Source organism: Anas acuta, chromosome W, assembly GCF_963932015.1.
Source record: "Anas acuta chromosome W, bAnaAcu1.1, whole genome shotgun sequence".
In the NCBI taxonomy this organism is placed as follows: Eukaryota; Metazoa; Chordata; class Aves; order Anseriformes; family Anatidae; genus Anas; species Anas acuta.
The window spans coordinates 16,118,797-16,144,629 of NC_089016.1; the positions used below are offsets into that span (position 1 = coordinate 16,118,797).

Genomic DNA, 25,833 nt, shown 5'->3' on the forward strand with positions numbered 1-25,833 from the left:
TCTGGATGTCAGTTTATTAATAATATCAGCAATGGTACCTCCTCCTTCTTTCACACTGGGCTAATTACAACAGTTTTTGAGTATTTTGAATATCCTTGTGTAACCCATATATTGCTATTTCTAATTCTGAATAACGGGTTTCCTCTTCTCTCTAAGATTAGTCGATTGTTTAGAAAGGCTACCCAGGAAAATGTCCCAAAACAGTATGGTGGCGGGTAGCAAGGTGTGTAGGAGTATATAGGCAGGTACCTGTCACGGGTGTCTCCTCCAACAGTTTTGAACTTCACTCCTGAACAAGTGCAAAATCCTAAAAACCTGATAGACTGTTTGAGAGTCGTATGCCCTGACCCTGATAATGCCGGAGAACGACAGCTTGCAGCATTGTGCTGGGTCCTGGCTTACTCCTATCAAACACTGTTTAACATCATCCAGCACCTTGAAGAGAGGGAGGAAGTCTCTGAATCTGATGACCAAGTAACACATGCTGTGGCTGACCCAGAGGACCAACCGACTATGGCATCAGTCTCCCCCGTAGTCAAGTCAAAACAATGGAAACGGAAGTCAGCTCGTTTAGTAAGGGAAGAAGTCTCTCCTAAGAAGGAGGGAGAAGGGGAAATGGCATGCACCTCTAAAGCAGAGCCATCACAAAAACAGCAGGAAGAAGAGATGGAAATCATAAAGGAATCAGAAACCACTCAATCCCTATCCCTGAGTGAGTTGCGAGAAATATGAAAGGATTATGGTCGACGCCCAGGTGAACACATCTTCACCTGGCTGCTTTGATGCTGGGACACTGGGACCATTAGCCAACAATTAGAAAGCAATGAAGCCAAGCAGCTGGGATCCCTCTCTAGAGAAACGGTAATTGACAAAAGAATTGGGAGAGGGACACGTTCTCAGCCTCTGGAGGCAACTCCTGGCAGCTGTGAAAGAAAGGTATCTCCATAAGGAAGATATTGTATATCAAGTAGGTAAGTTGGCCACTATGGATAAAGGTCTCCAGCATCTGTGGGAATAAGCTGTGCTGGAGATGATTTATAGTGATTTGGACAGCGCCCAGACACCTCAAGATGAAGTCCACTGCACAACATCCATGTGGCGTAAATTTGTGCGGAGTGCACCATCAGCACATGCCAGTACGCTGGTAGCAATTCACTTGGATGAGGGGATGGGACCAACAGTGTATAATCTACCCTGCCAGCTTCAAAAATATGAAGACAATCTCTCTGCTCCGCTACGGGCCTGTGTCTCAGCTGTGGAGAAACTGTCCCAGAGGCTCCACCACCTCATAGAACAATCACCTCCCTCCACATCTAGACGGAGTGATATTTCAGCCACTAAGAATCAGTATTTTCCTGCTCAAGAGAGTACCCAAGACGCACACCATGTGGCACCTTGTGGTTTTATCTGCGTGACCATGGGGAAGATATGAGGAAATGGGATGGTGTACCTACTTCAACCCTAGCTGCTCGGGTACGTGAACTGAAAGGAAATACAGCAGCAAGAAGAGGGGCTCCTAAGAAAACCGCTGCTTCATTTTCTGTTGGGCAGTTCCCCAGAGGCAGTAGAAGGGCTGATGTTATTCTTGACCCTGATGAAGGGACCTCTGCTTCTCATTGGCAAGAATTAAGTGGAAGACGCTCCAACCAGGACTAGAGGGGCCCTGCCTCTGGCCAGCCAGAAGAGAGGGATAACCGGATTTATTGGACTGTGTGGATCCGATGGCCTGGCACGTCGGAATCACAAGAATACAAAGCTCTAGTGGACACTGGCGCACAGCGTACTGTAATGCCATCAGGTTACCAAGGGACAGAACTCATCTGTATCTCTGGAGTGACAGGGGGATCCCAACAACTAACTGTATTGGAAGCTGAAGTGAGTCTAACTGGGAATGAGTGGCAGAAGCATCTCACTGTGACTGGCCCAGAGGCTCCATGCATCCTTGGCATAGACTACCTCAAGAGAGGGTACTTCAAGGATCCAAAAGGGTACCAGTGGGCTTTTGGCATAGCTGCTTTGAGCACAGAGAAGATTAGGCAGCTGTCTACCCTGCCTGGCCTTTCAGAAGACCCTTCTGTTGTAGGATTGCTGAAGGTTGAAGAACAGCAGGTACCAATCGCTACCACAAGGGTGTAGCAACCAAGGAAATTGCTACCACAAGATTGCCCCTGGGGTGGAAACACAGCCCTACCATTTGCCACGGACTGATCCAGTCTGCACTGGAACAAGGGGGAGCTCCTGAACGTCTGCAGTACACTGATGACATCCTTGTGTGGGGCAACACATCAGAAGAAGTTTTTGAGAAAGGGAAGAAAGTAATCCAAATTCTCCTGAAAGCTGTTTTTGCCATCAAGGGACCTGCACAGGAAATCCAGTTCTTGGGGGTAAAATGGCAGGATGGATGTGAGGAATGTGTTAACAATTTGTGTCCATAAAGAACAATTCTGTTTGAATCCTGTCTGCCTCTGGGCCCTGCACTGGCAATTTAGTTCTTGAACCACAGATGCAGTGTGTCCCAGTCTCCCCCTCATTCTAGTCAATTTATCACGTCTTCAGAAAACACTCCTTAAATTTATGAACCTGTTTGCTTTTGTTATTCCGGACTTCTATTTCTAACAGTTACAGCCTTTTTTCCTGTCTTCTTCGAGATTAACTTAACACTGCTATAGATGTGTCTGTGAATGGCTGGGGAAGAATGTTTTAATTACTCGTGAAGCGTCAAATAAGAAAGCTGTTTGTGTTTGATGTCTGGGAGTTTCAGAACAACTGATAACAACTAGTGACTGTTATGGAATACTATGAGGATCCTTGGTATCTGGCCAGGGGGGCCAAGAGATTAAGAGGAAGAAAAAGAAGCTGAAGGACGGTTGGGAGACAAGACCTGCGGAGAGTGTACAGAGAGTGTTCCATAAACTTGGAATAGTGCCGAGTAAGTACAAAGGGTGAGAGGAAGACTACGAGCCTTCAGCATGAAAGACCCCTAGAGACCCCCAGAGGAGACTGATGCGCATGCTCCAGTAGGAGGGACTGGACCCCGGAAGCTAATTATAATAATCTATTTTTTTAGAAGTAATAATGAATATGTATTAGTCTAGGAGCATAAAAATCAGCTGCTTGATGTAACTGGTGTGTGCGTCCTGGTGGAGCGGAGACTCCCGGTGCACCCAGCGCTGTTTGCTTACCTCTATTCCTTTATATTCTTTTAATAAATCCTATTTTTTTATTTAATCCTAATTTGAATCCTGAGCCATTTATAACAATTTGGGGGCTCGTCCGGGATGGTTATAGTTCCTGAATTCTGATTTAATCTAGGAGAGGCGCCCCACCATTTGGTGGCTCCTGTTTGAGTCAGATCGGGACTAATGCCATCCTGAACCTGAATAAAGGTAAGCAAAGAATTTGATTTTTTTTTGAGCTCCCTTGCCGGCTGTTTTTTGCCCGTAATTCTGCGCGCGAAGATCCGGACGAAGACGACAGTCGTTTGGATACCGTCTGGTTCGATCCCAGACGAAGACAGCAGAGACGCTGGTGGATACCGTCCGATTGGAGTCTGGACGAAGACGACTGATTCGTTAGATACCATCCGGTTGGGTAAAGGTGCGGTTGCCAGTTTTTGTGTGTGTGAGTGTAACTGAGACTTCTAAAGTCAGCGTGGAGGTCTTTTTGTTTTCTCACTGGTTCTAATCTCCTGTCGGGGGGGCTGGACTGGTGAGAAGAGGGATACGTGGGTGGGTGATAGGTCCTAAACCCCCTGCAAGACACTCTCACTGGGCAACCAAGGGCTGTGGGAATTGCCACTAGTAAAATTCCCAGATGGGTCAGATAAAATCGAAGACCAAGGACCAGAAAGGGAGCAAATTACCAGATATATGACCAAAAAGTCCATTATGAATAATGATTAGAAATTGGAACAATAGGGGCCCCAGAAAATTAAAGAGTAAATTAAAAATGATCCAGTATTATATGATAGAATGACCAAAAGAACCCTTAAGACCCCCTGTATTTTGATCCACGGAGGACGGGGTCTGTCAGGCTTTGAACATTAATAGTAGAATACCCGTGGATCTGGAAAAGAGCAAGCTGAAACATTGGAATTAGAAATTAGAGAGCAATTGATTAAGAATGAATATGTGCTACTGTGCTGTGCTGCACTTATACCACCAGATAACAGGAGCCTCTCGGGCCCCGAGAACCAGATTAAAAACCTCATGGTTCAGAATTTAACCAAGGTGTCTGAAATAAGGAGGAGTGTTCACAAAGGGACAGGTTATGTATATGTATAGGAATGTTCATGTATATGTAACTTTTTACTAAAGCAAGTTGCCACGTTAGGCGTGCACGACTTTGGGGGGACTACCCGCCCCGTGCTGCACGGAACTGAGTAAACATACCTACTTTTTGAGAAAGGGAAGAAAGCTAAACATACCTTCCCTTTTTGAGAAAGGGAAGAAAGTAATCCAAATTCTCCTGAAAGCTGTTTTTGCCATCAAGGGACCTGCACAGGAAATCCAGTTCTTGGGGGTAAAATGGCAGGATGGACGTCACCATATTCTGATGGATGTGATCAATAAAATAACGGCAATGTCTCTGCTAACTAGCAAAAAAGAAACACAAGCTTTCCTAGGCCTTGTGGGATTCTGGAGAATGCATGTTCCAGGCTATAGTCAGCTTGTGAGTCTTCTATATTGAGTGACTTGAAAGAGGAACTATTGCAAGTGGGGCCCTGAGCAAAAACAGGCCTTTGAACCAATCAAACAAAAAATAGCTCATGCAATTGCCCTTGGTCCTGTCCGTATCGGACTAGCTGTGCAAAACATACTTTACACTGCAGCTGGGGAGCATGGGCTCACCTGGAGCCTCTGGCAGAAAACCCCAGGAGAAAATCGATGCTGACTGCTGGGTTTCTGGAGCCAGGGCTATTGAGGATCAGAAGCTAATTACACCCCAACTGAAAAAGAGATATGGCATATGAGGGTGTTCGAGCTGCTTCAGAAGTTGTGGGTACAGAAGCACAGCTCCTCTTGGCACCGCGGCTACCTGTGTTATATTGGATGTTCAAAGAGAAAATTCCCACTGCACACCATGCGACTGATGCTACGTGGAATAACCGGATAGCGTTAATTACACAGCAGGCTCGAATGGGAAAACCTAATTGCCCAGGAATCCTGGAATAGATCATGGAGTGGCCAGAAGGTAGAGATTTCAGAGTGCCGACAGAAGAGGTAACCCGTGCTGAAGCGGCACCACCATACAATGAGTTGCCAGAAGACAGAAAGCAGTATGTGTTGTTCACTGACGGATTTTGCCGTGTGATAGGGAGCCATCGTAAAGAGAAAGCTGCTGTGTGGAGTCCCACACTATGAGTTGTGGAGGCCATGGAAGGGGAAGGCGAATCAAGTCAGTATGCAGAAGTGAAAGCTATACAGCTGGCCCTAGAAATAGCTGAAAGAGAAAAATGGCCAGTACTGTATCTACACTGACTCATGGATGTAAAACCTGGCTGTAAAGGTACGTCATGTAGATGCCCACATGCCCAAGAGTCGCGCTACTGAAGAACATCAGAACAATGAAGAAGTGGATCGAGCTTAGAAAATTGAAGTGGCTCAGGTGGACCTAGACTGGGAACGTAAGGGTGAGCTGTTTGTAGCTCGATGGGCCCATGAAACATCAGGACATCTGGGGAGGGATGCCACATACAGATGGGCTCATGATCGAGGGGTGGACTTGACCATTGAGGCCATCACACAGGTTACCCATGAGTGTGAGACCTGTGCTGCAATCAAGAAAGCCATGAAGGTAAAACCTCCCTGGAACAGGGGGAGGTGGCTAGGGTTTCGATATGGTGAGGCCTGGCAGATTGACTATATTGGACCACTCCCACAAACCTGCCAAGGCAAACGGTACATACTCACCATGGTAGAAGCAACTACTGGGTGGCTGGAAACATACTCTGTAAACCATGCCAGGGCCTGAAACACTATCTTGGGCCTAGAAAGACAAGTGCTGTGGTGACATGGTACACCAGAGAGAATTGAGTCTGACAATGCGAGTCACTTCCGAAACAATTTGGTCACCTCCTAAGCCAAGAGACATGGCACTGAGTGGGTGTATCACATCCCTTATCACCCACAAGCCTCTGGGAAGGTTGAGAGTTACAATGGATTGTTAAAAACTATGTTATGAGCATTGGGTGCTGGGACATGGAAACAATGGGACACAAATCTACCAGAGGCCACTTGACTAGTTAACAACAAGGGGTCTGACAGTTGTCCTGGTGCTGCTGAAACAAAACCCCTACACATGGTGAAAGGAGCTAAAGTCCCCGTAGTGCATGTAGGAACGTGGATGGGGAAGGCGGTGTGGGTTGTTCCTGTCATGGGAAAAGGCAAACCCACTCGTGGGATTGTCTTCGCCCAAGGACCAGGGTATACCTGGTGGGTCATGCAGAAGGATGGGGATATCAGGTGTGTACCTCAAGGACATTTAAGCTTGTGTCCTGGGTCTGGCTGGAATATTAACTTTCCCGGCAGCAGCACATACAGTGCCGTACTCTGCACTTGTAGCTGGAACAGCAGTGTTATCACACCAGTGTTGTGTCTACTGCTGAGCAGCACTGGCACAGCATCGGGACTCTCTCTAACCCTCCTAGGGGGTGGGCAAAAAGTGAGGAGAGAAACATCACTAGGGCAGCTGACCTAAACCAATCAAAGGGATATTCCATACCATGTGATGTCACACTCAGCAATAAAAGGTGGAAACAGGAAGAAGAGGGGAGGGGTGGGCTCTCGTTGAGAAGACGTCGGTCCTCCTCTCGAACACCGGCTGCGTGCATTGAGGCCCTGCTTCAAGGACATGGTCAATCATCGCTCATTTGTGGGAAGTAGAGAGTAATTTCTTTCCTCTGCACTTCCATATAGCCTTCATTTATTTTATTTGTTTGTTTTCCTCCCTTCTTTTTATTTTTCCCTTTTCCCCTCCCTTTTCCCCTTTCCCTTTTTATTTCCCTTTAGTTAAATTGTTTAGTTCATGGTAGTCTTTATTTAATTATTATTATTATTTCCCTTTAATTAAATTATCCTTATCTCAACCCGTGAGTTGTTCTTTGCTTTACTTCTTCCCCTCCTCATCTAAAGGAGGGGGAGTGAGAGAGTGGTTGTGGGGTTTAGCTGCCCAGCACGGTAAAACCACCACAAATAATTACTTGTCATAATGCTGATTGCTTTAATCTCAACTCTGCTGCGCCTGTTTTCCAAATTGAGTATTATAGCACATTATTTTCCGTATGTGCTCTCGGTCATGTTGTTTATCCTCTCTGGGCCCTGGTTTCAGATCATTATGGTACTGTGTGTTGTAACAGTGGCTTATGAGACGATGAAATATCTGGTCATGACTCTAACTTGGTATTTGTACTCAGTAACATCGTCGACTCTATACTTTGGAAACCGTATCTTGGAAACTATTAGCAATTATACCTGATGCCTTTTTTCATCAGGGAGTCAATCTGTGGAGGGGAAAGGGGAAGATATTTTTTCTTACTCGATCACTCTCCCTTTCTCCTTCACCACCCTCTTATCCTCTGAGCTTGTTACAATAGCTCTCCAAGATATTGAATATCCTTGGGATACTCAGACCAGCATGGTCTTGTTGTTATGCCTCCTGAATGTGCTTCAGGTTTTGCTTAAAGTTAAACAACTACTTAGGAATCTCATCCGGAGATCTGCGCGAAGGCAGTATAGTTGTGAGTGGCAGGGAGTATGGGAGGATATGGGCAGGCATTTAGAGTAGGTGGCACCCCCAGTGTTTTGGAAATTCACCCCTGAACAATGGCAAAATCCTCAAAAACTGCCAGAATGCTTGAAAAAAAGGTGTCATGATTCTGGCAGTTCCAAAGTAACACAAATCATTGTAACATGCTGGGGCCTGGCTCATGCCTATTGAGCTGCAATTGATACTGCTATCAACTTAGTGACAGACCCTGCGGCCACTCCAAGTCCTGTGACAGATCCAATGGCCACTGCGACCCCTACGGTGGATTCTACAGCCGCTCCAGCTCCAGCTCCTGCAGCTGCTCCAGTTCCAGTTCCTGCAGCCGCTCCAGTTCCAGTTCATGAAGCTGCTTCAGTTCCATTTCCTGCAGCCTCTCCAGCTCCTGCAGCTGCTCCAGTTCCAGCTCCTGCAGCCGCTCCTGTTCCAGCTCCTGCAGCCGCTCCAGCTCCAGTTCCTGCAGCCACTCCAGCTCCTGTGGCTGGGTCAGAGAAATGAGCTGTAGCAGTGCAAGTTGCCCCTGTAGAGAAGGTGAAAAAATGGTATAGAGATTCAGGTCGTTTAGAACGCAGAGAGTCTTCTGCTAAGTCTAGGTATAGAGATGACGATGCTGGGCCATCAGGGATTCAGGAGGAGGAAGATGAGGATGCCGAAAAATCAACAGTAACTACCCGAAACCTGTACAAGCGTGAGCTACGAGATGTGCGGAAAGATTTTGGTCGTTGTATAGGTGAGCAGCTTGTCACCTGGCTGCTCCGGTGCTGGGACACTGGAGCCAATTGTGTGGAATTAGACGGCAGGGAAGCCAGGCGGCTGGGATCCCTTGCTAGAGACGCAGGCATTGACAAAGCAATTGCAGATGGAGCACAATCTCACAGCCTCTGGAGGCGTCTCCTCTCAGCTGTGAGGGAAAGGTATCCCTTCAAGGAAGAACTTTTATGTCTACCAGGCAAGTGGACCACTATGGAGAAGGGAATCCAGCACCTGAGAGAATTAGCCGTACTGGAGGTGATTTATGAGGATCCAGACCTCAGACAAACATCCAAAGATCCAGATGAAGTCAGGTGTACACGACCCATGTGGCAGAAGTTTGTACGGAGTGCACCATCATCATATGCCAGCTCATTGGCAATAATGGCCTGGAAAGAGGATGAGGAACCCACAGTGGATGAAGTGGCTAAACAACTTCGGCAGTACGAAGAAAGTCTCTCCTCTTCCTTACAGGCCTGCGTCTCAGCTGTGGAGAAACTTTCTGAAAAGGTTCACCAACTTGAAGAGAATCTATCTTCCTCCCCACCTGAACCAAGCAGTGTCCAACGACCGAAAGAGAACACTGTGGAGAAACTTTCTGAAAAGGTTCACCAACTTGAAGAGAGATTATTCTCCTCCGTACCTGTACAGAGCAGTGTCTCAGCTATCAGGGGTAGGCGTTCATCCACACAAGGAAGACGATATGGTGGGTACACACCCCGTGCCACCCTGTGGTTTTACTTACGAGACCATGCAGAGGACATGAGCAAATGGGATGGAAAATCTACCGCAACCCTAGAGGCACGGGTACGTGAGTTGCAAAAGAAAACAATTGGGGAAAAAGGATTCTCTGAAAAGTTTGCTGCTCCAACTTCCAGCAGACAGTCCTTCAAACACAGAAAAGAAGAAGATTCTGACCAGGATTAGGGGGGCCCTGCCTCCAGCCAGGGGGAGGAAAGGGACAATCGAGTTTATTGGACTGTGTGGATTCGATGGCCTGGCACATCAGATGCACAGAAGTATAAGGCTTTAGTAGACACCGGTGCACAATGTACTATAATGCCATCGAGCTATAAAAGGCCAGAGCCCATCTGTATTTACGGAGTGACAGGGGGATCCCAGCAGTTAACTGTATTGGAGGCTGAAGTAAGTCTGACTGGGAATGAGTGGGAAAAGCACCGTATTGTGACTGGCCCGGATGCTCTGTGTATCCTTGGCATAGACTATCTTAGAAGACGATATTTCAAGGACCCAAAAGGGTTCCGGTGGGCTTTTGGTATAGCTGCCTTAGAGACAGAGGGCATTAAACAATTATCTACCTTGCCTGGTCTCTCAGAGGACCCCTCTGTTGTGGGGTTGCTGAGGGTCGAAGAACAGCAAGTGCCAATCGCTACCACAACTGTGCACCGGCGACAATATCGCACTAACTGAGACTCCCTGATTCCCATCCATAAGCTAATTCGTCAATTGGAGAGCCAAGGAGTGATCAGCAAGACTCATTCACCTTTCAATAGTCCCATATGGCCAGTGCGAAAGTCTAATGGCGAGTGGAGACTAACAGTGGACTATCGTGGACCTGCCCAATCAAACTTGTTACGTACTGTAGAAGGGGATAAAGTTCCTCTAGTGCATGTAAGAAATATGCTGGGTAAAACAGTCTGGGCTACTCCTGCCTCAGGAAAAGGCAAACCCATTCATGGAACTGCTTTTGCTCAGGGACCTGGATGTACTTGGTGGGTAATGCAAAAGAATGGGGAGGTCCGGTGTGTACCTCAAGGGGATTTAATACTGGGTGAGAATAGCCCATGAATTGAATAGTACCACGTTAATTACTATATAATACTGTATGTTATCACTACCATGACTACTATATACCCTAGATGAAAATGGTGACTAATTAGAATGCATGGAAAAGAGCGTAACCTGAGCATGACATAAATGATATGGAATAAGGGGTGGATAGATGTCCTGGTTTCAGTTAGAACAGAGTTAATTTTCCTCCTAGTAGCTGGTAGAATGCTATGTTTTGGCTTAGGATGAGAAGAGTGCTGATAACACCCCGATGTTTTAATTGTTGCAGAGCAGTGCTTACACCAAGCCAAGGACGTCTCAGCTTCTTGCTCTGTCCTGCCAATGGGCAGGCTGGGGGTGCAGCAGGAGCTGGGAGGGGACAGTCCCAGGACAGCTGACCCAAGCTGGCTAAAGGGGTATTCCATCCCATCTGACATCATGCTAAACAATATATAGGGGTGGCTAGCCGGAGGAGGGGGCCAGACTGCTTAAGGGTTAGGCTGGGCATTGGTCAGCGGGTGGCGAGCAATCGCATTGTGCATCGCTTGTTTTGTACACATTATTGTTATTAGTACTATTATCATCATTATTGTTATTATTATTTTCCTGTCTTAATAAACCGTCTTTATCTCAACTCACGGGCTTCACTTTCCCATTTCTCTCCCCCATCCCAGAGAGAGAGGAGGGAAGGTGAGCATATGGCTGTGTGGTATTTTGCTGCTGGCTAGGTTAAACCATGACATCTACTAACGTACATTACTTCTCCTGTGAGTTATTTTACTGCATTGAATGGTATTTTTGTGGTTTGCAATCTGTTACACTCCTAGATTATTTCTAACTATGTAAAGAAAAGTTTCAGCTAATTATAGTCAAAATAGCTTTAGCTATCTACTCAGTCATATTATCATTTCAATAATCAGAACGCAAGTAAAAGCACAGGAATGGTTGTTTCTAGTAACACTCCACACTGTCAAACTAAGCCAAATAAAAAACATAGCTGCTGTTCTTTATCCCTTCCTGTGCTTTGCTCCTCTTCTTTCCCAGGTGATTGGGGCATGGTGCCAGGTGGTGCCTAATGGTATATGAGCTGCAGGTGTCCTATCAGAGAGCTTATTGTGCCTGGGCTGCTCTTTGGGGGTAAGTGCTTTGTTTTTCTTTCAGTCAGTTGCAGTTTTTTTGTTTGTTTGTTTTGTTTTGTTTTGGTGGGTCAGAGTTTATGGGTTGATGTGTTTCCAAGTTGAAAGAGATAAGTACATCTTTTTAAGGTAATATCTAGTAGGTTCATTTAAAGTAAATTAATCTATATAGTAGTAGGTGCCTTTATTACATGCAGCTCTTCTTTAGGTGACTAATTCTTATAGGTTAAGTAATTCTTTTCCCGTGTTTTGTTCATGTTTGTAGCATGCCCTTTTACGTGTGCGTTTGGCCTGGAGCTGTCCTGCCTGACAATTAGTGATGGCAGCTAATGTGGTGGTCCATTAGTGCAATAATACATTGTTTTGACTCTTTTGGGAAAGACATCTGGTCTGTCTCTGGGCAAATACTCAAGCTCTGGGCAAGTACTCAAGGGCAGCTGGTACGGAGTCTTTCTTTTTTTTTTCCAGCAGTAGGTAAACAGTAGGAGGAACTGATCAAAGGAAGCAGCGCTTCCTGGAACTGTCAAGTTCTTGTTTGGCAACTCAGTGACTGGTTTGATCTACTTCTCAGATGTAGAGGTGAGTGTATTGAGGGATTTTTGAAACAGCAAGAAGGCCATCACTTGCTGTAGCTGAGCAAACCAAGCTACCAGGATGACTATGAGGAGTTGTTGTAACGATGTTCTTCTATCACCTGACTGAGGAATTAAAAATATTGTTGCAAGCAGCTGGTACTTCTTCAAGGACAAGATCTACATGACTGCTAATCACAAGGGGGTTGTTTTCTTGCAGTTGTTTGAGTGCTTTTGACCAATCATCTTGTGTGAGATGCTATCTGCCCCTGCTAAATTGCTATACGAGTCAGGCTATTTGGGTAATACAGAGAGCTTGATTTAACCATATTGGTGTATGTCATGACTTCAGCTGTTCTTCCTGCAACAAATGGTGCCCGAACAGGGACTCGAGATGCAGGACATTGGTGATCAAGCCAGACCTCAGAACTTATATGGGAGAAGGGAGTAGTCAGTGAAGATGGGGGATGAGTAGAGCTGTGAGCCTAGAAGAGTGGCGGGAAGTAGGAGATTGCTTATGGGATAAAGCCGTCTCAAGTGGAAAGCTGGTTCATTGAGAGGGCTTTAAGCTAGGTAAGAAAGGGGATGGGGCTGAAACAAGGCTCGTTAGAGCTGTGCCAGGGGAAACAATGGGAAGGCCAGGAGAAAAGGAAATGGCCCAACTGAAGTGCATCTTGGACTCGATGATCTTGAGGTCTCTTCCAACCTAGAAAATTCTGTGATTCTGTGATTCTGTAATGCACGCAGCATGGGTAACAAACAAGAGGAGCTGGAAGCCATCGTGCAGCAGGCAGGCTGTGACTTGGTTGCCATCACAGAAACATCGTGGGACCACTCTCATGACTGGAGTGCTGCAATGTCTGGCTATAGACTCTTCAGAAGGGACAGGCAGCACAGAAGGGGTGGTGGCATGGCTCTCTACATCAGAGAGTGTTTTGATGTCGTGGAACTTGAGGCTGGGAATGATAAGGTTGAGTCCCTATGGGTTAGGATCAGCGGGAAGGCCAAGAAGGGAAGCATCCTGGTGGGCGTCTGTTATAGACCACCGAACCAGGATGAGGAGACTGATGAGGAGTTCTACAGGCAGCTGACAGAAGTTGTGAATCCCAGAATTTCTAGGTTGGAAGAGACCTCAAGATCATCGAGTCCAACCTCTGACCTAACGCAAACAGTCCCCACTAAACCATATACCTAAGCTCTACATCTAAATGTCTTTTAAAGACTTCCAGGGATGGTGACTCCACCACTTCCCTGGGCAGCCTGTTCCAATGTCTAACAACCCTTTCGGTAAAGAAGTTCTTCCAAGATCCAGCCTAAAACTCCCCTGGCGCAACTTAAGCCCGTTCCCCCTCGTCCTGTCACCAGGCACGTGGGAGAACAGACCAACCCCCACCTCTCTACAGCCTCCCTCCTTTGAGGTACCTATAGAGAGCAATAAGGTCGCCCCTGAGCCTCCTTTTCTCCAGGCTGAACAAGCCCAGCTCCCTCAGCTGCTCCTCGTAGGACTTGTTCTCCAGGCCCCTCACCAGCTTCGTCGCCCTTCTGTGGACGAAATCGTCAACGCTTTTTCTCATGGGGGACTTCAACTTCCCAGACATATCCTGGAAGCACAACACAATCCAGAGAAAGCAGTCTAGGAGGTTTCTGGAGAGCGTGGAAGGTAGCTTCCTGACACAGCTGGTTAGTGAGTCTACCAAGGGAGGTGCCCCACTAGACCTTCTCTTCACAAACAGAGAAGGACTGGTGGGAGATGTGGTGGTTGGAAGCTGTCTTGGGCTGAGTGCTTTCCTTCTTGAAGAGAGCGGTCTTCAAGAAGTAAGTCTTAATGGTGCAGGAGCAGTCTGTCCCCAAGTGCCCAAAGATGAGCTGGCATGGAAGATGACCGGCCTGACTGAACAGGGACTTGTGGCTTGAGCTTAGGAGAAAGAAGAGGGTTTATAATCTTTGGAAAAGAGGGCGGGCCACTCAGGAGGACTATAAGGATATTGCGAGGCTGTGTAGGGACAAAATTAGAAAGGCCAAAGCTCATCTGGAGCTCAGTCTGGCTACTGCCATTAAAGACAACAAAAAATGTTTTGACAAATAGATCAACACAAAATGGAGGACTAAGGAGAACCTCCATTCTTTAGTTACAAAAGATGAAGAAAAGGCAGAGGTGCTTAATGCCTTCTTTGCCTCAGTCTTTAGCAGCAAGAGCAGTTGTTTTCTGGATATCCAGTACCCTGAGCTGGTGGAAGGGGATGGGGAGCAGAATGTGGCCCTCATAATCCACGAGGAAATGGTTGGTGACCTGCTATAGAATCATAGAATAGAATCATAGAATATCCTGAGTTGGAAGGGACCCTTAAGGATCATCAAGTCCAACTCTTGACACCGCACAGGTCTACCCAAAAGTTCAGACCATGTGACTAAGTGCACAGTCCAATCTCTTCTTAAATTCAGACAGGCTCGGTGCAGTGACCACTTCCCTGGGGAGCCTGTTCCAGCGTGCAACCACCCTCTCTGTGAAGAACCCCCTCCTGATGTCAAGCCTAAATTTCCGCTGCCTCAGCTTAACCCCGTTCCCGCAGGTCCTGTCACTGGTGTTAATGGAGAAAAGGTCTCCTGCCTCTCGACACCCCCTTACGAGGAAGTTGTAGACTGCGATGAGGTCTCCCCTCAGCCTCCTCTTCTCCAGGCTGAACAGGCCCAGTGCCCTCAGCCGTTCCTCGTACGTCTTCCCCTCCAGGCCTTTCACCATCTTTGTAGCCCTCCTCTGGACACTCTCCAACAGTTTCATGTCCTATGGCACTTCGATGTACGCAAGTCAATGGGGCTGGATGGGATCCACCCGAGGGTACTGAGAGAACTGGCGGAGGAGCTGGCCAAGCCACTTTCCATCATTTATCAACAGTCCTGGCTATCGGGGGAGGTCCCAGTTGAATGGCAGCTAGCAAACGTGATGCCCATTTACAAGAAGGGCCGGAGGGCAGACCCAGGGAACTATAGGCCTGTCAGTTTGACCTCAGTGCCAGGGAAGCTCATGGAGCAGATTATGTTGAGAGTCATCACACAGCACTTGCAGGGCAAGCAGGCAATCAGGCCCAGTCAACATGGGTTTATGAAAGGCAGGTCCTGCTTGATGAACCTGATCTCCTTCTATGACAAAGTGACACTGGGTGGATGAGGGAAAGGCTGTGGATGTGGTCTACCTTGACTTCAGCAAGGCTTTTGACACCATTCCCCACAACATTCTCCTCAAGAAACTGGCTGCTCATGGCTTGGACTGGCGTACACTTCGTTGGGTTAGAAACTGGCTGGATAGCTGGGCCCAAAGAGTTGTGGTGAATGGAGTCAAATCCAGCTGGAGGCCGGTTACTAGTGGCGTTCCCCAGGGCTCGGTGCTGGGGCCAGTCCTCTTTAATATCTTTATCGATGATCTGGATGAGGGGATCAAGTGCACCCTCAGTAAGGTCACAGATGACACCAAGTTAGGTGCGTGTGTTGATCTGCTCGAGGGTAGGAAGGCTCTGCAGGAGGATCTGGATAGGCTGGACCGATGGGCTGAGGTCAACTGTATGAGGTTCAACAAGGCCAAGTGCTGGGTCCTGCACTTTGGGCACAACAACCCCAAGCAGTGCTACAGGCTGGGAGAAGAGTGGTTAGAAAGCTGCCTGGCAGAGAAGGACCTGGGAGTATTGGTTGATAGTCGGCTGAATATGAGCCAGCAGTGTGCTCAGGTGGCCAAGAAGGCCAACAGCATCCTGGCTTGTATAAGAAGCAGTGTGGCCAGCAGGTCTAGGGAAGTGATTGTCCCCCTGTACTCAGCTCTGGTGAGGCTGCACCTTTAGTACTGTGTTCAGTTTTGGACCCCTCGCTACAAGAAGGATGTGGAGGTACTTGAGGGAGTCCAGAGAAGGGCGACCAAGCTGGTGAGGGGTCTGGAGAACAAGTCTTACGAGGAGCGGCTGAGGGAGCTGGGGTTGTTCAGCCTGGAGAAAAGGAGGCTCAGGGGCGACCTTATCGCTCTCTATAGGTACCTTAAAGGAGGCTATAGCGAGGTGGGGATTGGTCTATTCTCCCACATGCCTGTGGACAGGACGCGGGGGAATGGGCTGAAGATGCGCCAGGGGAGTTTTAGATTAGAGATTAGGAAGAACTTCTTTATTGAGAGGGTTGTTAGGCATTGGAATGGGCTGTAGCACGAGGTGACTATGAAAGGTGTCCGTCTTGCATTGTGGGTGCCGTGGCAGGCTCTTGTGAAATGTGTTCATCTGATTCGTGTCAGTATGGAACAATGCTAGGGCCACATGATATGATGAAATGTGACCTGTCTTACATACCCTTGTATAACCACAAGTCTAAGAAAAACAGAGTGGTTAATGTATGTCGTTCTCATGTCTTGCAAAGGAATGGTTCAGCAATTCATGTCAATAGGGGATTTGAAGGGTTAACATTGAGGCCCAAGTCTGGGTCTGGGAGATAAGAGAATAAGGGGGAGTTCTTGAGATAACTGCAGACTATTGCACAAGATGTTGTACAAGTCTCTGACATCTGGCTCAGAGACTACCAAGTAAGGAGAGAAGAGAGCTGAAGGAAAACTGAAGGACAAAGCCTGGGAGGAAGACTACAAGTCTTCAGTATGAGGGACCACTGGAGACTGATACGCATGCGCCAGTGGGAGGGTTTGGACTCCGGGAACTAATTATAATAACTCTGCCTTTTCTAAGTAGTAATGAATATGTATTAGCCTAGGAGCATAAAAACCAACTGCCTGATATAACTGGTGTGCATCTTGGTGGAGCGGAGACTCCTGGAGCACCTAGTGCTGTTTGCTTACCTCTATTCATTTAATAAGTTGTAAACTTTAACTGCAATCCTATTTGGGACTCAGTCATTTATTACACTCTCCATAGAAGTGGCTGAGGATTTGAGATAAGGCCAGAGAGCGATAAGGAGTGGCACGTGCAGGGATGGTTTCCAAGTGCTGCAGTTGCTTTCTCTTCTGTTTATCAGGTGCCACAGGCAAGGTGGGCTGTGACATTAGTCTTTAGAATTGGAGCAAAGCATGTGATATTGTATGAACTCACTTTAGGATAGAATAAATCTTGTAGTTAAAATATAATGAGAACAAAATATATGACATCTTGTTATCTGTCGACCTTCTGTTATGTTGAAGCATCTTGTTAATTGAAACATCCCATTATCTATCAACCTTCAGTTATGCTGAAACTTGAGCTAACTTGAGCCAACTCGGCATTCCTGCAGCTTGGAAAACAACTGATTCAGTCAACTTGGCATTCTTTAGCAAAAGGTGAAAAGTACTCCATGAGGAAGACCTACAGCCTTCCTCACGAAGACCCCTGTCCACAATTCTTGGGAGGCTTTGTGCAAGCGCAAGGACTGATAAGCTAATTAGCATACAAAGCGAGAGTAGGTGGGTTTAAGTAATGAATATGTATAGGCGTTAATTGAATAATCATTGTTTTACTGTATAAATATGAGATAATTTGTTACTTTGAACATGTATGTTAGGCGGAAGGATCCCCCGTGCATCCAGCGCTGACAATAAAGGATACTTTGTCACTTAGAAATTTCGGCTTCGATCTTTGAATCACATGTCACTTGAATGCCACAGGGCATCTAAGAAGGGTGTTTTAGCAGAAAAAGCTTGTCTGGTATGGTGGTGCCTGATGGCAGTGTGTTTCCGCAGGTGAAGAGGTACCTAAAACCCCATCCTATCTAGCCTGTGCACACCTATCTGAGAATGAAAGCTGCTTTCCAGTAATTCAGAAAGCCAAGTTACATCTCAGCCTTGAACATCTGGGGCCTGTGCCTGGGCTTTTGAGCCTGTCTGTAACACTTGGCACCAGCACTAATACTTCTTTTGGCGTATGTTGAGGGTTTGAGGCCTGTGTCTGGGATTAGGGACCTGTCTGGAGCCATTGGGGCCTTTGTCATGGGTTTTGGAGCCTTCCTGTAGAGTTCAGGGCCTGTGTTTAGGCTTTTGGGGTCTGCATCTGGGGGTGGGGGTGGTGGGGGTTGGGGCTGTGTCTGGGGGGGGGTGTGGAGCTGCTCGTAGACCATTGGGGCCTGCATTGAGGGGGTTGGGAGCTGCTTGTACACCTTTTGGGGCTTGCATCTGTGGGGGGTGGGGCCTGCCTCTGCGGGGTGGGGGTTGGGAGCTGCTTGTACACTGCAGGGGCCTCCGTTGGGGGGGAGGTTTGGAGCTGCTTCTACACCTTTGGGGCTTGTATCTGGGGAGGGGTTGGGTGCTGGTTCTACACTGTAGGGGCCTGCTTCTGGGGGGGATTGGGGCCTGCATCTGGGGGAGGGGTAGGAGGTAGGAGCTCTTTGTGTATATTTAGAGCCTGTGTGTGTGTGGGGGGGGGGGGGGGGGGGCGGGGAGGGAGTGGAGGGAGTGGAGCTGCTTCTACACCTTTGGGGCCAGTGTGTGTGGGGCGTTGGGAGTCACTTGTACATGGTAGGGGCCTGGGTCTTGGGAGGGGGGGGTTGGGGTTGTTTGTACACCTTTGAGGCCTGTGTCTGTGGGGAGTCAGGGCCTGCATCTGGAGGGGGTTGGGAGCTGCTTGTACAATGTAGGGACTTGTGACTGGGGTGGGAGCTTGGGGCCTGGGTTTGCGGGGGGGGGGGGGGGTTGGGAGCTGCTTGTACAACTTTGGGAGTTGCACCTGAGGGGTGGTTGTGTTATAAATAACTGAGTCCCAAATAGGGTTACAATCAAAGTTTACAATTTATTAAAGGAATAGAGGTAAGCAAACAGCGCTGGGTGTGCCGGGAGTCTCTGCTCCACTGTGAGAAACACTCTGTAGCCAATAACAGGCTCAGGCGAGGATCTCAGTAAAGTAGTAATTTGTTCGCGATTGCAATGGTGGGCACCCCACAAGCAGGAGAGTGCATCTACTAGTTCCAAAACACAGTTTATATACTTTTTAATGACTGGACCCTCCCCTGTTTCCCCACTGAGTGAGTAATCCAGGTTCACAATCTATCTGATGCTTCACAGACAACGCATGGCCTTCAGTTGTTGGCCTGTTAAATTTCAAATTTCTTTTGACGCTTTTACTAATTAAAGTGGTAATATTTCTTCGCTTATCTGACTTGACTTAACACTGTGATTTGCTCCTAATTGCTCTAAGGAGTCCGGTTGTCTGCATTTTACAAGGTTGTTTGTTGAGCTTTCTTATCACTGCAAGCATATCTCAATACCACGTTCCTTCCTTCTAAACAATGTAACTCTGCAAAAACACTTATATTCCCACATCCACCAAGACACACACCTCACCCCCGCCAGAGTCCCCCTTTTTATAGCTTGGTTGTTCTGGGTGTACGTGGCATATCCTGGTATGTCCTGCGGTTGCACGTACTGTTGCTAGGGGGTCGTCTTGGACCTCCTGGTGGTCGTGAGGATGAAGGCCGTAGTCTTCCTCTGCATTGTGGCTTGCGATCTTGCTGAGCAAGCACTATACATGTTCTTATCAGGATGGGCAGCTGGAGACTTTCCAGCTATACAGGGTTGTCACAGCCCCCACAAGCTTCCCCATCAGTTTGATTAACAAACTTATTATACAATATTTATTACAATCCCCCCTTTTTGTTTTTACCATTTTGTTCATCAAACCGGGCAACAGCTTCTCGTGCGAGTGGGAGGATGGGAGTTTCTTTACTAATAACCTGGTCTCCTTCTAAGTGTTCATATTGTTTTCTTATTAACATTAGGTGTGCTGCCTCCAATCTATTCTTTACTAACCCAATCACTTAATTCAGTACCCGAGTCTCAAGGTTTACCCTTCAAACGCTCTATCAACACGAACTGCTAGACCATTCTTTTGCAAGATAACCACTCTGTTTCTCTTGGACTTGTGGTTATACAAGGGTATGTAAGACAGAAGGTCACATTTCATCATGAGGCCCTAGCATTGTTCCATATTGACACGAATCAGATGAACATATTTCACAATCCCCCATCTCCTTTTTCATGGTATTGATTCGTGTTTTCCTTTCCAATCAAGTCAATACTTGCCGAATTGGTATCAATTTTGGATATTCTTTTGTTTTTGTTATCATCAGGGAATGGGTTTTCTCTTTCCCTGGTTCTGAGTCAACACTGTGAGAAACACTCCGTAGCCAATAACAGGCTCAGGCGAGGATCTCAGTAAAGTAGTAATTTGTTCGTGATTGCAATGGCGGGTGCCCCACAAGCAGGAGAGCGCACTTACCAGTTCCAAAACACAGTTTATATACTTTTTAATGACTGGACCCTCCCCTGTTTCCCCACTGAGTTAATAATCCAGGTTCACAATCTAACCCATGCTTCACAAACAATGCATGGCCTTCAGTTGCTGGCCTGTTAAATTTCAAATTTCTTTTGACGTTTTTACTGCTTGAAGTGGTAATATTTCTTTACTTACCTGACATGACTTGACACCGTGATTTCCACCTAATTGTCCTAAGGAGTCTGGTTGTCTGCATTTTACAAGGTCGCCTGCAAAGCTTTCTTATCACTGTAAGCATATCTCAGTACCACATTCCTTCCCTCTAAACAATGTAACTCTGCAAAAACAGCATTTCTATTCCCACAACAGGTACCGCAGATATTTGCATTCCTTGTATAACTGAGTGTATTAGTCTGGTAAAACGAGGTATTAAACATGGAATTGTTAAGAATCCTCCACATATCCCTAGTACAACCATCCCAATTTTAGTAAGCCAATCAACACCCATAAAGTCCCCCCCCCCCGATAATTCTCCTAGATCAATTCCATTCCAAGTTTGAACTGGGGCATGTGCAATTTTCTTCCTTTCTTTTACGAGTTCATTTACAGCTTTTCCTTTTGTTGTAGTTTAACCCAGCTGGCAGCTAAGCACCACACAGCCATTTGCTCACCCTCCCCCCTCCCTCTCTGGGATGGGGAGAGAAATGTAAAAGTGAGTTGAGATAAAGACAGGTAAATAATAATAGCAATAAAGTCAATAATGATGATAATAGTACTGCTACTAATAATGTGTACGAAACAAGTGATACATAATGCAATTGCTCACCACCTGCTTGACCGATGCCCAGCCTAACCCTGAGCAGTCCGGCCCTCCTCCTTCTTGTGCTAGTAAGTAATCCAAAGCTAAGTGATCTTAGCCCCTTAGGGGTTGGGGTCAAGGGCTGGTGTTAGGAGTAGTGTTAGGGTTAGGGTTTGGGGCCTTTAGGGATTTGGGCAAAGGGCTGGCTTTATCCGTAGGGATAGGGTTACGGTTAGGGGTTGGGTTTGTTAATGGTTTTGGCGATGGGCTGGCAATAGGTATAGCATTAGGGTTACGGGTTGCGGCCGTTAGGGTTTTGGCCAAGGATTGGCATTAGGAGTAGGGTAAGGGTTAGGGGTTGGGGCCGTTAGGGGTTCAGGCCAAGGGCTGGAGTTTGGAGTAGGGTTACAGTTACAAGTTGGGGCCACGTATTGCCGTTAGAAGTAGGGTTAGGGTTAGGGGTTGGGGCCGTTAGGAGTTGGGGCAAAGGGTTGGCAGTAGGAGTAGGGTTAGAGTTTGGGTTAGTGTTAGGGGTTGGGGCAGTTAGGGGTTCAGGCCAAGAGTTTGCATTAAAAATAAGGTTAGGTTTAGGAGTTGGGGCCGTTGGGGTTTGGGGCCTAGGGTTGGTGTTAGGAGAAGGGTTAGGTTTAGGGGTTGGGGCCATTAGGTGTTGGGTCAAAGGTTGTTGTTAGGAGTAGGGTTGGGTTACGTTTATGTGTTGGGGCCAAGTGCTGGTGTTAGGAGTAGGGTTAGTGCTAGGGTTAGGATTAGGGGTTTGGGCCCTAAGGGGTTGGGGCGAATGGTTGGTGGTAGGAGTAGGGTTAGGGTTAGGGTTTGGGGCAGGTAGGGGTTTGGGCCAAGGGTTGGCGTTAGGAGTAGGTTTGGGGTTAGGGGTTGGGTCCGTTAGGGGTTGGGGCCAAGGGTTGGCGTTAGGAGTAGGGTTAGGTTTAGGGTTAGGGGTTGGGGCCAAGGGCTGACGTTGGGAAATGGGTTAGGTTACGTTTATGTGTTGGGGCCAAGTGCTGGCGTTAGGAGTAGAGTTTGGGTTTAGGTTTAGGATTAGGAGTTTGGGCCCTAAGGGGCTGGGGCCAACGGTTGGCAGTAGGAGTAGGGTTAGGGTTAGGGGTTGGGGCCGTTAGGGGTTGGGGCCTAGGGTTGGCGTTAGGAATAGGGTTAGGTTTTTGGGTTGGGGCCATAAGGGGTTGGGTCAAAGGTTGTCGTTAGGAGTAGGGTTAAGTTACATTTATGTGTTGAGGCCAAGTGCTGGCGTTAGGAGTAGGGTTAAGGTTAGGTTCGGGGTAGGGGTACGGCAGTTAGGTGTTCGGGCCAAGGGTTGGCGTTAGGAGTAGGGTTAGGGTTAATCGTTGGGGCCGTTAGGGTTTGGGGCCAAGGGTTGGCTTTACGAGTAGGGGTAAGGTTAGGGTTATTTAGGGTTAGGGTTTGGGGCCGTTAGGAGTTTGGGCCGTTAGGGGTTGGGGCCAAGTGCTGGTGTTAGGAGTAGGGTTAGGGTTACGAGTTGGGGCAGTTAGGTTAGGGGCCATTAGGGTTTGGGGCCATTAGGGATTGGTGTTAGGAGTAGGGTGAGGGTTAGGGGTTGGGGGCCGTTAGGGTTTGGGGCCAAGGGTTGTTGTTAGGAGTAGGGTTAGGTTTAGTGTTAGGGGTTGGGGCTGTTAGAGGTTGGGGCCAAGGGTTGGCGTTAGGATTAGTGTTAGGGTTAGGAGTTGGGGCCATTGGTGGCTGGGGCCAAGGTTTGACGTTAGCACTAGGGATATCGTTAGTATTAGGGCCTGTAAGGAACTGGGGCCAAGGGTTGGCGTTAGGAGTAGGGTTAGGGTAAGGGTTAATGGTTGTGGCTGTTAGGGTTTTGGGCCAAGGGTTGGCTTTAGCAGTAGGGTTTTGGGTTGGGGCTGTTAGGGGTTGGGGCCCTGATTGGTTGGGTCCTAGCGTTGGCATGAGGAGTAACATTAGGGTTAGAGGTTGGAGATGTTTCACTTTGGGGCCAGGGGTTGGCATTAGGAGTAGGGTTAGGGTTACGTTTAGGGTTTGTGGCCGTTAGGGGTTGGTGCCAAGGGTTCCCACATCACCCAACTGAGGAATTAAAAAATATTGTTGCCAGTAGCTGACTTCAAGGACGGGGTCTGGTAATTACGTGACTGGTAATCACAAGGTGGGGTTGTTTTCTTGCAGTTGTTTGTCTGACTGCTTTTGATCATTAATCTTGTGTGAGACACTATCTGCCCCTGTTAAGTTTGCTATAAAAGTCAGGCTATTTGGGTAATAAAGAGAGAGCATGATCTGACCATACTGGTATCTGTTGTGTTTTCAGCCGTTCTTCCTTCAACAGGTTAGGGTTAGGGGCCATTAGGGGTTGGGGCCAAGAGTTCTACCAGCTACTAGGAAGAAACACCATCATCATCAATCTTTAAACAGCAATTACTAAAGTTAAATTATCCAGACTTCTCCTTCTTGTGCTAGTAAATAATCCAAAGCTAAGCGATCTTGATACAAAGCAGTTCTCATCTTGGTATTTTGCTTTGCAATTAATCCAAGTGCATCTCTGGTTTTATTTACTACTATTTCTACTACAGCTTGTAACCTAATTATTCTATTAAGCATATATATTGGGGTCGTATAGCCCCAGGATCCCTCTTCTGCCCACATAGCTGGATCAGAATAGGCAAACGCCTTCAATCAAGGGGTTGGTCCGCTTTCAGGGTCGATTCAGGCTTGTGTTACCGTTCAGCATTTCAGGGTGATCCAGCTCCTGGAAAACAAATCACAATTTTATATAGGTTTAAAAAAAGAGGTTCTTATGTTATTTTCTCAGGACAACCTGACCTTAGTGTGGGAGAAGTCCGGTCGAGGCCCTTTCACTCGGCAGTCAATACCCATAGGGGTTGCCTCCCTCGGTAGACCCTACACACCGCAGTGGAGGGTCCTGCCCCGGTCTTGCCTTCTCCCTTTCCTCCCTTCAGGCTTGTCCCCTTTATTTGGCATCCTTAATTCATGCAGAGCCTCGTTGCCAGAATATTAGTTCTTCCTTAGCTTGAGTTTCAGTTCCCCAGGAGCGGACTCAACCCTCCAAGTTTCAGTAGTTACTGGTCCCTTTACACTGGATGCGTGGGTCCAACCCCTTTCTGCGGTTCCCACAGCTGTTTCAGTAGTAAGTAAAACAAGGTACAGTCCCTCCCATCAGGGGTTCAGTGATTCTTCCCTCCAGGTTTATTTATTAAGACCTTGTCTCCTGGTTGTATCTTATGAATAGCAAATCCTAAAGGTGGTGTTTGAGCCATCATTCCTGTGGAGGAATCGTTAAGTGAGGCAGGACATGTGAATGTTGAGCAGTTGGGAGACAATGGGTCCCTAAGGTGGGACAGGTAGCCAAAAGAAGGAGGACCAGACTGAAAAGCCCGGGAAGTGTTAACCAATCCTGAGCTTAGTTTCTGCAATATGTATGAGTTGATTATGTTCAAACTAGATAAAAGACGACTGAGCTATCCATTAAAGTTGACGTTCACTGTTCACTCATATTGAGCGTCTGGGTCTTCCTTCCGTCGGCAACACATTCCAATTTCTCTTAGCTCTTGTAATCTCCTTCCAATAGTAATTATATATTTCTGGGTGCTACGATCCTCAACTACATTGTTCCCTAGAGTCATCCCTTGAGAATAAGGCATATCATATAACATTTCATATGGTGATAATCCAGTCTTACTGTATGGTTTAGTTCTTATGTTTAATAGTGCTAATGGTAAGCATTTTGTTCAGGGCATTCATGTCTCGATCATTAATTTAGCCAATTGTTGTTTTATTGTTTGATTCAGTCTTTCTACTTTCCCTGAGCTTTGTGGGTGCCACGGAGTATGGTATTCCCACTGAATACCTAATGATTGACATAATAATTTTATTATTTTAGAAGTAAGGTGTGTGCCCTGATCAGAATCAATGTACTGGATTATCCCATATCTAGGTATCAGATTAGAACACCTGATTTGTGCTGTAGCTCATGCTATGGGATAAGCTTCTACCCATTGTGTTAAATGATCTACTATTACCAATAGATATTTTATCCTCTCTACTTTGGGCAATTCAGTGAAATCAACTTGTACTTTCTCAAAAGGCCTATAAGCTGTTTTGTTTTGTTTCTCCCTCCCGTGGCTGCTTGTTGAAACACTTTCTTATTTATCTTCTGATTAGTCATGCAATGTTGTGTAATTTGCTTTGCTATTTCAAAAAAAGACAATGCAACCAAATTGTTTTAGTAAATGATCACTTAACACCTCTGTACCCCAATGTGATTGTGCATGCAAACATCCCAATATTTGCTTATCATAAGCTTTTGGCAATATCTCTCGCCTGTCTGGCAGTGTCCATTTTCCTTGTTCTAACCTAGCCCCTATTTTCTCCAGTTTCGTTTGTTTGTTTTGTTTTGTTTTCCATTGCATTTCAAAGTTGCTCCAAAAATTCCATAAGGGATTCTTTTGGACCTTGTTGGAACTGATTCTCAATTCCCAATTTAACCAGATTTTGGTATTTACTGTTCATTATTTCCGGGGTGACTATAGTCTCAGCGTAGGGTCGGTCAGGGGAATGCAATCGTCAACAGTTCCCTGAGCAGTCCCATTGGCAATCTGAGCTCACTCATAAACTCAGGTTGTTTTAAGGGTTAACTGCTTTTCTGTTTCCGTGACACCTCTCTCGGACTGTCATGGTCCCTCTGCCCCAAAGGGCTCACACCCGTGATTTTGAGATCACAGCCTCCTGTTGAGGCAGAACTATTAACATTCCTACATCCTCTTCCCCTG

At 47.0% G+C, this 25,833-nt stretch overlaps 1 long non-coding RNA gene and 1 pseudogene across 1 annotated transcript; one reads left to right on the forward strand and one right to left on the reverse strand.

The window, feature by feature from the left end:
- Positions 1-25,833, forward strand: part of LOC137846926 (mitogen-activated protein kinase kinase kinase 1-like) — a 270,989-nt pseudogene that overhangs the window by 10,234 nt on the left and 234,922 nt on the right.
- On the reverse strand, positions 18,699-23,808 carry LOC137846971 (uncharacterized). Its single transcript, XR_011090686.1, has 3 exons — positions 23,535-23,808; positions 19,276-21,149; positions 18,699-18,800 (listed from the first exon to the last, which is right to left on the reverse strand). It is a non-coding gene; the product is annotated as an uncharacterized lncRNA (long non-coding RNA).